Here is a 14,696-nt window from a genome sequence, read left to right on the forward strand (position 1 = left end):
GGGGAAAGCCCACAAATACTTTTCATATTATCTATTGATAGTTGTAGAAACCATACATTTCATCTCATTCTCACCCCCCTCCAAATCAAAAACAATAAGAAAATGGTTGAACGTCACGATCTCACCGAAGCGGGCCAGCTAGCGAACAAGGAAAAGCCAATAAAACCGAAATCATCATAGTTTTGTAGAAATTAACCATAAATACACCTAGTTAATCATTTTGAAAGCAGTATTTTCTTACCCCGAAGAAGCAAAACTGGAAAATACGTATAAAACGCAGGTCAAAACAATTATTGATTGTAATGTATGCACACAGTAGCTCAGCTGGCGAGAATGTTTATCCTGAATGACCCATGACCTAGGCAAGCTCACGCATGCACAGTTGTAATACCGAACTCGTTTATTAATTCTACTTTTCGTTTCTTGCTTTTCAATGGGCAGCCCCTCCAGTCTTTTTCTTATTCGTCCTCAGGTAAAGGTATCTGGGCTCTCAACTATTTATAGGTATTATTTGTATATTATTCGTATTCTTCGTATTGAATGCTATCAATGAGGAATAACATTGTGTGCTTTAATTCTCTTCTTTTGTTGATACTTTTTCAAATTCATGTTTTGAAATAAAAAGTTAAGCAACCTTAATAGTCGCTGAAAGTAATATGTGCATGTATGTGGAAATATGTGGTTACAACTTCATGGAATAAAATTCCACTTTTTGGGGACAGTAGAGCAAAAACAATTAACTCTGCTCAACAAAACATTAAACAATGTTTAAATGTTGAGGTGTGTAGGAAGGAACTGCAGATGTTGGTTTAAACTGAAGAAAGACAGAAAAAGCTGGAGTAACTCCATGGGCTAGAGAGCATCTCTGGAGAAAAATAGTAAGTGACATTTTGGGTCAAGACCTTTCTCTCACCCCAAAATGTCATCTATTCCTTTTCTCCACTTTAAATGTTGAGTTCTTCAAATATTTTGTCACATATCTTTGTTGTTGATCTTGCTCAGTGATAACACCTTGTTCAGTCCAGTGAAGTTGTCAGAATGTTTAGGTGAAGAACAATTGGTCGAGAATAAGACACCAAGTTAAACCACTTCTTTAACATATAGAAATTTCTCACCTAATCCCCTAAATTACATACCGAAAACCAAGCTCACACAGAGTGCAGGTTTGAACTTGAGTATTATATATCAAACAGGAGTTCACGTTATCCAATTGTGAAGCCTTATTACTTCCAGGATAACATCTCTCTCAGCACAGAGTTATTCTATACCCGAAACATCACCCATTCCTTCTCTCCAGAGGTGCTTCCTGTCCCACTGAGTTACTCCAGTTTTTTGTGTCTGTCTATGGTTTACACCAGCATCTGCAGTTTCTTCCTGTACTATACAATTGTTTGAATTAATTCTGAAGTCCCAATTCTCTGCCTTCTCTAACGTGCTTTCCGAACGCTCACTTATAGAAACATAGAAACATAGAAAACAGGTGCAGGAGTAGGCCATTCGGCCCTTCGAGCCTGCACCGCCATTCAATATGATCATGGCTGATCATCCAACTCAGTATCCTGTACCTGCCTTCTCTCCATACCCCCTGATCCCTTTAGCCACAAGGGCCACATCTAATTCCCTCTTAAATATAGCCAATGAACTGGCCTCAACTACATTCGGTGGCGGAGAATTCCAGAGATTCACCACTCTCTGTGTGAAAAATGTTTTTCTCATCTCAGTCCTAAAAGATTTCCCCTTTATCCTTAAACTGTGACCCCTTGTTCTGGATTTCCCCAACATCGGGAACAATCTTCCTGCATCTAGCCTGTCCAACCCCTTAAGAAGTTTGTACGTTTCTATAAGATCCCCCCTCAATCTTCTAAATTCTAGCGAGTACAAGCCGAGTCTATCCAGTCTTTCTTCATATGAAAGTCCTGACATCCCAGGAATCAGTCTGGTGAATCTTCTCTGTACTCCCTCTGTGGCAAGAATGTCCTTCCTCAGATTAGGAGACCAATATAAGTGTGTGGAATTATAGAACTGCTGTTTCATAACAGTTAACTTGCATTAACAATCACAATCACTGTAAGCATTCAAACTTGCAAGGTCCAGAAATTACAAAATCAATTTTATGTAACTGATTATGAAAAAACAAAAAAAGTTATTATTATTATTGCAAACACATGTGAATCTTGTAAACAAAATAGATGAAAATCCTAGAGAGATCCTGGAATGAGGCTCAATGAATTGCAACTGCTGGAACCTTAAGCAAAACACAAAGTGCTGGAAGAACTTAGCAGATCAGGCAGCATCTGTGGAGGGAACAGACAGGTGACGTTTTGGGTTGGGACACTTCTTCAGCCTCCCTTATTCAGAGTCTGAAGTAGGGACCTGACCCAAAATGTCACCTGTCCATTCCTTCCACAGGTGCAGCCTGACCGTTGAGTTCCTCAGTACTTTGAGAATCTGGAATGGTTATGCATCTCTAGTCAGCACACACTGCTTCCCAGAACTGCAATTTGTGTGATAACCAGTAGCATTTTATGTTACAATTTGCAAGCTACAGTTATGATTTCTGTCAACAAATATGTTAGAAAGTTCATTGAAAGCACATGCATGTTGTTTGTTCGTGTACACTGTGCTACATGAAGTGTTCTGTTTACATGCACCTCCCAAACCTATTAGAACTTAAACTTAGCATATAGCATTGCTTTCATTCAAGTTCAACTTGCAGATCTTGGCCAATTTTCATCTAAAATTTATTTGATTGTATGAACTGATGGTTTCACTTCTGCATTGATCCAAATATCCAGAGATCACTGGTTGGTTGAGTTTAAATTTATGAAACTGACGTAAAATTGACGAGTAGGCAAGTGGAAAAGGAATGGCATAGCTTTCAATACCACTTACTTAAACGCAACATTTAAAACATGTCATACCTTACAAGATTGTGAAGAAAAAAAATCTACCATCCACTGAGGCGATTAATTCAGAACAACCTGAATTGCAAGGTTCAGCTAATGACAGTCCGACACAGAAAAGCTTCCTGTAGCCTGATCCTTTATAAATCAACTGATTTCTTTCCACATACAAGACAGGTTGCTCTCTCAACCCAGACACATTTATTAAATCTTAATGTGATGAAGGATGTTTCACATTAGCACTTCTGCTGTTTTCATAATTTTTTACGATAGCTTTTGAATACACTCAGGAGGTGAATATTTCATAAGGCTAACCTTGACATTCAGAATGGATTTCTCTCTGAATAAAGGAATGCTTATGACAAGTTACAAAGGCTTTAATTAAAATTGACTTAATATCTGAGGTACATTAGTTTAAGAGTCCTAACAATAAAAATTATACCTGTAAAGAGTTTGAGGTATATTTTAGCTCGTGAAATCTCAATCAATATCTCTAATATTATTTTTAAAAATATATATTACATCTATGTCTTTTTGTACCGACAGATTGGATAGAACTTTTCATTTATTGTTACATAGTTTGGAAGATGGTGACAGGGGAAATGATATGTGCGCTTTGTGTAATGGGAATTAGCTGTTCACCTGTGACTGTCTACCAAATTAAACTGTCTTGAACCTAAACTGTGGGTGAGGGTCTCATTTCAGTGCAAGGGAGCTCAGTGTAAAAGATGCGACAGGATGAGCAGCAGAGGTGAAGCATTAATTGGGTGTTGTTAGACATGGTGGAGCTGTACATGAGCCTGAGGACATCAAAACATCTCCTTGGCAAGATTCAGTCCACATTCTGCAAGAATTTCCTAAAATCCTGGGATCACAAGTCAGAAAGTAATTCAGAGGTGTACCCTTTGGCAAGAATCGACGATGAAATGAAACAAAGTCACTGGTGGGACCATTCTGGAAGAAACAATAGAGTTGGAATCTAACCCAAGGATAGGAAAAGAAAAGTCTACTCTTTTGTAGCTAACAAGCTCGACAAGAAATTTGAGTTGTGACAACATCAATCGAGACCCCACTGTGCAAACTCAAATTTGCTGCATGCATGCTTGAGTTTTCACAGTTATAGCAAGTATTTCAATGGTACTGAGAGAAAAGTCAAAAGATAACAAGAAATGTTGGTACATTCCTGTTGGAGTATTAAACTTGTCTTGCCTCCTGAATTTGATGTATATGAAATAAGCTTGTATCAAGGAAGTAAGACAATTTCATTCAACATAAAGAGCAAATTGATTTGTCACTGTATTGTTCATTAACAAATCATCTTTCAAATGTACAGAAAAAGAATGGCAATTATATTTCAAGTGAAAAGTATTCCAGTTATTTTGTATTAAATATTATAACAAAACCTTTTTTTTTTTACTGTTGTTAAGCAGATATACATTGCCTATTGTTTTTATTATGGTTTAGTTTTTGCCAGAATGTTTGAAGGTAGGTTTTGGCCAAAGGTAATTACAATAAAATTAATAAAACTGGAAATCTTAAATAAAATAGAAAATCTGGAAAGCTGATCAAACAGCATCTATGGAAAGAGATACAGTAATATAATTTCGGGTTGAAAATCTTCATGGAGTTTTTCCAGCCCTTTATGCAATTGTATTATGGTCAAGTTATAGTCATAATTCTGTCAAGCAAAGTGTTCAGAAATGACTTTACAACCAGGAAAGCTTTGTCTATACCACCAGCATCCGGAAAATCTAGGTCAATGCAGTCACTGAGGAAACAATGAAAGAATCCCGACAAATATATTCTGTGCAACAGAGTATCCTCTAACCTACAAACAACAAGCTATTTGGTATCCACATTGGGAAATTTGACACTCAGACTCCAGGAGGCAGATTATTATCTCATTGGGGTTAGGTTAGGTAAGGGGGAGGTGCAGCGAGACCTGGGTGTCCTTGTACACAAGTCACTGAAAGTTGGCATGCAGGTACAGCAGGCAGTGAAGCAAGCTAATGGAATGTTGGCCTTCATAACAAGAGGATTTCAGTATAGGAGTAAAGAAGTTCTTCTGCAGTTGTATAGGGCTCTGGTAAGACCACATCTGGAGTATTGTGTACAGTTTTGGTCTCCTAATTTGAGGAAGGACATCCTTGTGATCGAGGCAGTGCAGCGTAGGTTCACAAGATTGATCCCTGGGATGGCGGGGCTGTCATATGAGGAAAGATTGAAAAGACTGGGCTTGTATTCACTGGAGTTTAGAAGGATGAGGGGTTCTTGTAGAAACATATAAAATTACAAATGGACTGGACAAGCTTGATGCAGGAAAAATGTTCTCAATGTTGGGCGAGTCCAGAATCAGGGGGGCACAGTCTTAGAATAAAGGGGAGGCCATTTAAGACTGAGGTGAGAAAAAACTTTTTCACCAAGAGAGTTGTGAATTTGTGGAATTCCCTGCCACAGAGGACAGTGGAAGCCAAATCACTGGATGGATTTAAGAGAGAGTTAGGTAGAACTCTAGGGGTTTGTGGAGTCAAGGGATATGGGGAGAAGGCAGGCATGGGTTATTGATTGGGGACGATCAGCCATGAATGGTGGTTCTAGCTCGAATGGCCTCCTTCTGCACCTTTTGTCTATGTTTCTATGGTTCTATGACTCACATATTGCCTGTATCACCATATCTTCAGTTTCACTGACCACTTTATTGTGTCTCCAAATACAGTATCTGTCAAAATGTTGCATAGCTGTAGCACAGCTGCAGATTAGAATAAGTTTTTACTTTAAACTTTAAAGGCACCACACAGAAACAGGCCCATTCATCACCATGTATATTAGTTCTATCCTACACAATAGGGACGATTTTTCAATTTTACCAATGCCATTTAACTTACAAACCTGTACGTCTTTGGAATGTGCGAGGAAACTGGAGCACCTAGAAAAAACCTCTGCAGTCAGAGGGAGAACATACTAACTCTGTACAGGATCAGTAGCCAGAATCAAGCCTAGGCCTCTGGAGCTGCAAGGGAGAAACTCTACCGCTGTACCACTGTCACCCATCAACTGGAAAAGAGGATACCAGCAAGGTAAAACCAAGTCAAGTTGAATTTATTGTATGTATGCCTCATTGTCATCTTCCCCTCAGCTAACAATGAACCATTCTACTTTTCATTTTTACAGCAACTGCTTTGATCTGTCATTTTCACACCTTACCCTTCCATATCTCTAGACTCCCCTGATTCTAGAAGAAGGGTCTCGACCCGAAACGTCACCCTTTGGTTCTCTCCAGAGATGCTGCCTGTCCCATTGAGTTACTCCAGCAATTTGTTTATTGTCATGTGTACAAGTACAATGAGGAACAGGTACAATGAAGATCTTGCTTGAGCAGCATCGCACGCAGACAAACCCACAAAGACATAAAGTGTAAATAAAGTATACATAATGTTACACATTTATTTCTGCAAGACAGTAAATAGAAGGAAGACTGCAAAAAATAAAGAGGTTAGTGCAAAACACAATTGGAAGAACAATTGTTCAAGGGGTGATCTATTGTGTTCTATTGTTGAAGTAGGATTGGGTTTGTGTAGATTGGTTCAAGAACCTGATAGTTGTGGAAACAAACTGTTCCTGTAATGTATTAATATAAACACAAAATACTGAAGTAACTTCTTCAGACTGAAGAACCAAAATGTTAAATCCTTGGAATTTAAAGTTGCTAATTTTCTCCACTCTAACCTATCAATGAAAACTTGTGCATAATCTCCCAAACTCCCTTTGTAGAAGACAATGCTTAGTTCCTTGGTCTTGTTGATGTTGAGCCAAAGGTTGTTGTTGCAGCCTTGGTGCTCTATATCTCTCCTCTATGCTGACTCATCACTACAGATGATATGGCCAACCACAGTGGTGTCATCAAATTTGAGATATCTGTAGCACTCTAATAAGGTCTCTTGACCATCTTAACAGATATATAGATAGGGAAGATTTAGAGGTACATGGACCAAATGTGAGCGTATGGGACTAGCTTAAATAGGGCTTTTTTTTCGGCATGGATGAGTTGGACCGAAGGGCCTGGTTCCCTGCAGAATGACTCTATGACCGCAGTAGGGAATTACATCTGCAATATTCATGATCTCTGTTCTCTCTTTAAAGAAAACTTTAAAATCTACATAGTTTACCAGTGTTTTATCCATCTGCCCTCATATCTCATGACTTGGCTCAAGATCAATTTTTGTTTGATGTACAATATTTCTTGGAGTGTTTGTGCCATGCTAAAAGCACCAGAATTATTCAATCATTATTACGGCTGACCAGGCTGCAATAAAGCAAAAGTGGAAAGAATGGATACCCAAGGTGTAAGCATACGTCTGCAGACAACTGACTCAGCAGCCTAGCAATCAACCTTCTGTTTAATAACTGCTGAAATGGAGGTGGTGTTGGATGAGATCTTTTAAAGGAGGGTTACCATCTGTGCCACTCCACAGCTCCATCCTCAATAGTCAGCATTACAATATGACTCCAAGGAAGCTTAGCCAAGTTTTAGGTCTTCATCAGCCAACCATAACTGCTATTGTGTGTGCCAGCTCCATGTAGCATTAGTGCTTCAGTGCTTCTGCAGCAGGTGACTGATTGTGTGTTGCCTTTTGATAAGTCAAAAATTTCCTTTTACTTATTTTATATTATAGGCCTTTATTGCTTTCATTGCTTTGTGGTATATATTGAAAAAAGGTAGATCCAGGAAATTAGTCTATGTATGTCTAGCTAGACTTTGTCAATTATTTCATATACCTTTAGGCAGATACAGGAAATTACTTCATATGTCTAGGCAGACCCAGGAAATTGCTTTATAAACCTCTCGTGATTCACTCGTCTGTTATATATTTTTCAATGCAGAAAAGGGAATTCCATGCTATACTTTTCTGTCAATCGGAGCCATCCCTGTAGATCTTGTTTCAACTGTCTCCACAACCTGAATCATGACTCTCGGCAATAGACCTAAAAAGCAGGAGTAATTCAGCGGGACAAGCAGCATCTCTGGAGAGAAGGAATGGGTGACGTTTTGGGTCGAGACTCTTCTTCAGACTGGTTAGGGATAAGGAAAATGAGAAACATAGAGGGTGACATAAAGAACAGTGAATGAAAGATATGCAAAAAAGTTATGATGATAAAGGAAACAGGCCATTGTTAGCTGTTTGTAGGGTGAAAACGAGAAGCTAGTGCGACTTGGGTGGGGGAGGGATAGAGAAAGAGAGGGAATGTCAGTGCTACCTGAAGTGAAAAAAAAATCAATATTCAATTTGCAAAATATGAGATGCTGTTCTTCCAATTTGCATTTAGCCTCACTCTGGCAACGGAGGAGACCTAGGATAGAAAGGTTAGAAAGGTCTGTGTAGGAATGGGAAGGAGAATTAAAGTGTCCAGCAACTGGGAGATCAGGTAGGTTCTGGCGGATTGAGCGAAGGTGTTCCGTGAAACGATCGCCCAGTCTGCATTTGGTCTTGCCGATGTATAACAGTCCACATCTTGAACAACGGATACAGAGGATGAGTTTGGAGGGGGTGCAAGTGAACCTCTGCCAAACCTGAAAGGACTAAGAATAATGGGTAGGCCATTTAGAACTGAGATGAACAAAAACTTATTCACACAGAGAGTTTGAATTTGTGGAGTTCTCTGCCGCAGAAGGCAGTGGAGGCCGATTCACTGGATGCATTCAAAAGAGAGTTAGATAGAGCTCTTAGGCTAGCGGAATCAAGGGGTATCGGGAGAAGAAACGGGGTACTGATTGTGGATGAACAGCCATGATCACATTGAATGGCGGTACTATCTCGAAGGGCTGAATGGCCTACTCCTGCATCTATTGTCTATGTATCTATGTGTATATGACTGTCGGCGTCCCTGGAAAGAGTCGAGGGTAAAGGTATTGCATCTTCTGCAGTTGCAGGGGAAAGTACCTGGGGAAGGGGTGGTTTGGGTGGGAAGGGATGAGTTAACCAGGGAGTTGCCATGAGAATGGTCTCTGTGCAAGGTGGAAAGGGGTGGAGATGGGAAAAAGTGGCTAGTGGTGGGATCCCGTGGGAGGTGGCAGACATTTTGGAGGATTATGTGTGGTATGTGACGGCTGCTGGGGTGGAAGGTAAGGACTAGGGGGATTCTGTCTAGGGGAAGGGGGAGCAAGGGCGGAGCTATGGGGTACCGAGGAGACACGAGTGAGGACTTCATCTATGATGGGAGAGGGGAACCCCCGATCCCTAAAGAATGAGGACATCTCGGATGCCCTAAAGAGATGCTGCCTGTTCCGCTGAGTTCCTCCAGCTTTTTGTGTCTATCGTCGGTTTAAACTAGCATCTGAAGTTCTTTCTTACTCATGTCTCTCGGTGTTGAGAAGTAGACACAATGATCAAATCTGCTCTTAACAGGTCCAGTGTAGAACTTGAGCATGGATTATTTTTCCTTGATACAGATCACATCTATGAAATTATTTTTACTCAAGTTTGTTCTGCAAAAACTTGGACATACCGAGAATCAAAACTGCAAATGTCCATGGCTTACATATTTATTGAATTAGTTCAATACTCTCTGAGCTGCCTTCTCAGCCCCCTTTGGTAATGTCTGAAAATTTGATCACTTAGCATTACTGAACTGCCAAATTAAGGTCAGTATGGATGGATCTCAACACATTTCCTAATAAAAGGCCCTTTTCATATGCTTTACATTGATCAGGCTGTCTCGTTTTCCAAAATTGCACGACAAATTCTTGAGCATTTTGAGATTTGCGATTAGGTTTAGAAGAGGAGCTTTGAAAATGTTCTTTGAAAGCCTAAGTACATCAAATTGCAGGGTTTCCATGAGGTTTTCTATCCTCTTTATGGATGCACTTTCCCAGACTCTATTCCCATTTTTTAGTGCTCTCTATTAAGAAGCTGACACTAGTAACATATACAACCTAGTGTATTCGTCTGAAGAAGGGTCTTGACCCGAAACGTCGCCCATTCCTTCTCTCCAGAGATGCTGCCTGTCCCGCTGAGTTACTCCAGCTTTTTGTGTCTGTCCTTTGGTTTAAACCAGCATCTGCAGTTCCTTCCTACACACAAGTATATTATGTGGGTTAGTGTTATTTTATGTATTACTCTGTTTCTAATTAGGGCTATGGGTACTGTTACACACACTGTGGCCATGTCTTTCTGTAGCATGGATGATGTGCACTGAAGTGGGGCCTGAAACAGCAAACACTAACAAAACGGGAAGTTCTACTATTCCAGCACATGGGCAAATTATTGGGATATGTGGAAAGAATACTGCTCTCGTTACCTTAAGTGATTATTTTGTTGGATGTAATTATCTATAAACATACTGTGTTCATCTTTGATGTAAACTCTTTTGGGATATTCTCACCTTTTCCTGTAACCCACTTGCTGAAAATGGATCCTTTGCCATCCTCCGAACGAAGGGGTAAGGGGAAATAGAACATAGAACAGTACAACACAGGAACAGGCACTTTGGACCACCAAGTCTGTGCCAACTATGATGCCACATTAATCTAATCCTATCTTCCTGTGCACATCCTTCTATTCCCTGACTGTTCATGTGTCTAAATACCTCTTAAGTATTGCTCCTGTATCTGCTTCCATTACTTTCCTTGGCAGCTTGTTCCAGACACCCACCACTCTGTGTAAAAAACTTGCATTACATATCTTCTTTAAGTTTTTTTCCTTCTCACCTTAAACTGTGCCCTTTAGATTTTTGACATTCAACCCTCATGAAAAGACTCCGGCTATCAACTGTATCTTGGCCTTTTATAATGTTTTATATTTTGTTAGGTTGCCCCTCAGCCTCTGATACTCCGGCAAAAATAGTCCATATTTGTCCAAGCTCACCTTATAGCTAACACCCTCTAATATTGAAACAAGATTTCACGACTTCCATACTCAAAGCCCGGACAAATGAAGGCAAACATGCTGTATGCCTTCTTTACCTAGCGAGGGGGCGCCAACGATGGCAGCCTCGCCAACAGTCTGTCTGTTTTTTCGTCTTTGTTTGTTATTTTTAGTGTGTTTTTTAAAGTTTGTTTGAATGTTCTCTGGTTTGCTTTATGTGGTGGGTGACAGAGGGGGTCGGGGGAAACTTTTTTTCCAATCTCTTACCTTGCCGGAGATGCGATTGTTTTCCAGATCGTACCTGCCCGGGCGCACTGTGGCCTAAGATCATGGAGCTGGAGGCCTTGCTCAGGACTGACTGAGCCCTCCCACGTGGACGTGGACTTACCATCGGAGCTGATCCCTTGCCTGGGATCAATGAATTGCCTGCGGATTTCACCAGTCTCGGGTTGAGACTGATGCCGGGATGCTCCAAACGATGCAGAAGGTTCGACCAGCCCCGACCCGGGGTCAGATTGCCTGGCGCGGGGGAGCTGAGATTCCCCCACCCCGATGCAGGAGCTTGATCGCCCCGACGCAGAGGGCCCAAACGCCACCGGCTACGGGAGCCAAGATCGTCACATCAACGGAAGGTTTGAGGCCCCCAACAGGCGGGCGACAAAGAAGGGAAGAGATTGAACTATTTTTTTGCCTTCCATCAATGTTCCAGGCAAAACATACTTGGCCCTCTAATAAAATATTATGATTATGATTTGTGATGCTCCAATCATTGAGCACAAATTTAGTTAATTGGAAAGAGTACAATTGAGAATTTAAGTCTGAAGAAGGGTCTTGGCCCGAAACGTCACCCATTCCTTCTCTCCAGAGACGCTGCTTGGCCCACTGAATTATTCCTGCATTTTGTGTCAATCTTTGGTGTAAACCAGCATCTACAGTTCCTTTCTACACAATTAAGATTTAATATCCTGTTAGCTGACTGGAAATTAAATTGTGGAAGAAAAGCAGAAAAGCTTTCATCTTATTTTATAATCTGAAAATAAAAGCCGTGGTGGTTTTCAGCTGTTTGTAATGGTTTCAAGAATCAGGTCATGCTTGTCTTTATTCAAGTGGGAAAGGGTAAAAGATGCATTCAAGCTAAGGCACTTATGCTTATTAGGTTTGAGCATCTTGAGAGGATAATCCATGTACAAATGTCCAAGGTTCAATGGAGCTAGAACAATTGTGCTTGAAATTCCCAAAGCAACACTAACTTCAACAAGACATTCATGTCATCTGGATCCGAATCCTTCTGAACTGAATCAATTTGGAAAGTCCGGCTAGCTTCAATTTATGTCAATTTCTGTCAAGTCTGGCATGGAAGTCAGATTGGAACTAATCCTTCCTTTTGGAACTTTATTGTCGAAGTATTTAAGTTTTAGAAAGTGGTTGTTAACTTTTTGCTCACTTCTGTTAGGCATGTTAAGAATAAAACATTTTACACTCCTGACATTTTCTCATATTAAAACAATGAGGCAATGCACATCTCAGCTTAAGTGTGTTTTACCCAGTGCAATGTACTTTTCAGATGCACATTAACATTTGCCTTTTGTTAATGAGAGTCAGATGAAGGTTCTAAAGCACTGGTGGATCATGCATGAGAAAGTACCTAAAATGAAAAATATTCTGACTAAAAGTGTTATTATTTAAAAAATACTTCAGTATTAATATTCTAACGGCAAAAATAAATTCCCCTGTGACTGGAGTACATTTGAAGTGCATGCATGTGCAAAGCAATTTGTTGCCATTTACATAATAGATGTATGCAAAGGTACAGACGTTTTATTTTCCTCCCTTTTGGTTTGCCTGTACACATTGATAGCCACAGGATATTTGTTTTGATGTGAAATTATGCATGACAATTATTTTTTTCCTCCTCAGGGTGGGCTTTCCTGACTCTCATTAACGTGTCAGAGTCTAAAGACACATTGCTGTTCTTTGCAAGTGAATTAGTCCAAAGATAAAGGGACTTGTATTTTCCTGTAGATTACTGATTTTAGCTGGAGCAATTGCTCTACATTCCTTTTGTCTCCTTTTCATCTCTAGTTTTGTCACATTCCATCCATGTTCCAAATAACCCTTCCCCTTCCTCCCTCACTGGTATAAACCTATGCACTTACCAGGCTTTGTCAAGGTCCCAGGTACACAAAAATGCTGGAGAAACTCAGCGGGTGCAGCAGCATCTATGGAGCGAAGGAAATATGTTCTCAAAGAAGGGTTTCGGCCCGAAACGTCACCTATTTCCTTCGCTCCATAGATGCTGCTGCACCCGCTGAGTTTCTCCAGCATTTTTGTGTACCTTTGATCTTCCAGCATCTGCAGTTCCTTCTTGAACACTTTGTCAAGGTCCCACCTCTTTCCAGCTTTCAACCCCCTCTACAAGGGTCCTGACCCAAAATGTTGCCTATCCATTCCTTCCAGAGATGCTGGCTGACCCACTGAGTTACTCTAGCACTTTGTGCTTTGCTCAAGATTCCAGCATCTGCAGTTCCTTGTATCTTTACATTCCTATTCCTTGGAGTCACATTGCGTAAGCATTTGATACAGTATCATCCAATGTATCCACAAAGAAGATTGAATAGCACAGCACAGGAACAGGCCCTTCAGCCCACATTGTCGGCATCAAACATGATGGCGTTAAACTAACTGCCTCTACATGCCCATGATTCATCTCAACTATTACAAGTTGGGAATATTAACTTGACTATCATGTCTGATTTCTTTTGAAGAGCATCTTCCCACATTTAGGGCATCAAGTGGTGGTGCTTTGGCTGTATCAAACATTTAAATCCATTAAGTTTTACAGTGATTTTGGACAATCATAATTTTTTAATTATATCGACATCAAGTCATTTTAATGACATCGAGACGGCAAATTTTTCATTTGGTGCTAAAACATGAATCCAATTTTCAACCTTTGTGATGCTATCCTTTTTGAGATTGTTTAAATGAATTTCTAACTTATATCGTCTGTTGTAGACGTAAAATTTTGTCTCCAATACCTCATAAATCCCGACACTGCAAAAAAACATTAAAATCAATGGTCTTCCAACTAATCTTTGTTTGGCATTAAGGAGAGGTCACTTGGTATAGTGCTTCCAAAGCTATTGAGGATATCAACTCGAGAGAGATTGAGAGAAAAAAGGGAGAGACTATGTCCTGTGATGATGATATTGGAAGGCATAAGTTTTAAAGGAGATTTTAAGTATGGCCTGACATCTGATAAAATAAATAATGTCTTTAAATGCTCCTGACCACAGGTGCTGGGACTGTAGAAATTATCATCAATTTTTAATTGAATATACAGTACTTATTCCCAGAGAAATCAAAGAGCATTAAATATATATTTTACCAATATTTGCAGCTAAACTACAAGGTGTACCATTCCTACACCTTGCCCAAGAGATCACTTAACCCTGCTGCCCTGACTCCAGTGAAGTCCAAGAGGCAACTGTGTAAATGCTGGTTTACACCAAATGTAGACACAAAATGCTGTAGTAACTCAACGGGACAGGCAGCATCTCTGTATTGAAGGAATGGGTGAAGTTTTGGGTCGAGGGTTTCCCATTCCTTCATCCAGAGAAACTGCCTGTCCTATTGAATTACTCCAGCATTTTGTGACTATCTTTCACCATTCTAACTCCATATTTTCATGGATTTGCCAATTCCTGTTTTGTAAGGCATGCATAAGGAAAAGATTAGTGAAGACAAATGTAGGTCCTGTCCAGGTGAATTTATAATGGGAAACAAGGAAATGGCAGAACAGTTAAACAAGTACTTTGGTTCGCTCTTCAATAAGGAAGACACAAACAATCTCTCAGAAATACTAAGGGACCGAGTATCTAGTGAGAGGGAGGAACTGTAGGGAATCCACATTAGTCAGGAAATGGTGTTA

This window comes from Leucoraja erinacea, chromosome 7, assembly GCF_028641065.1.
Source record: "Leucoraja erinacea ecotype New England chromosome 7, Leri_hhj_1, whole genome shotgun sequence".
NCBI classification, from domain to species: domain Eukaryota; kingdom Metazoa; phylum Chordata; class Chondrichthyes; order Rajiformes; family Rajidae; genus Leucoraja; species Leucoraja erinaceus.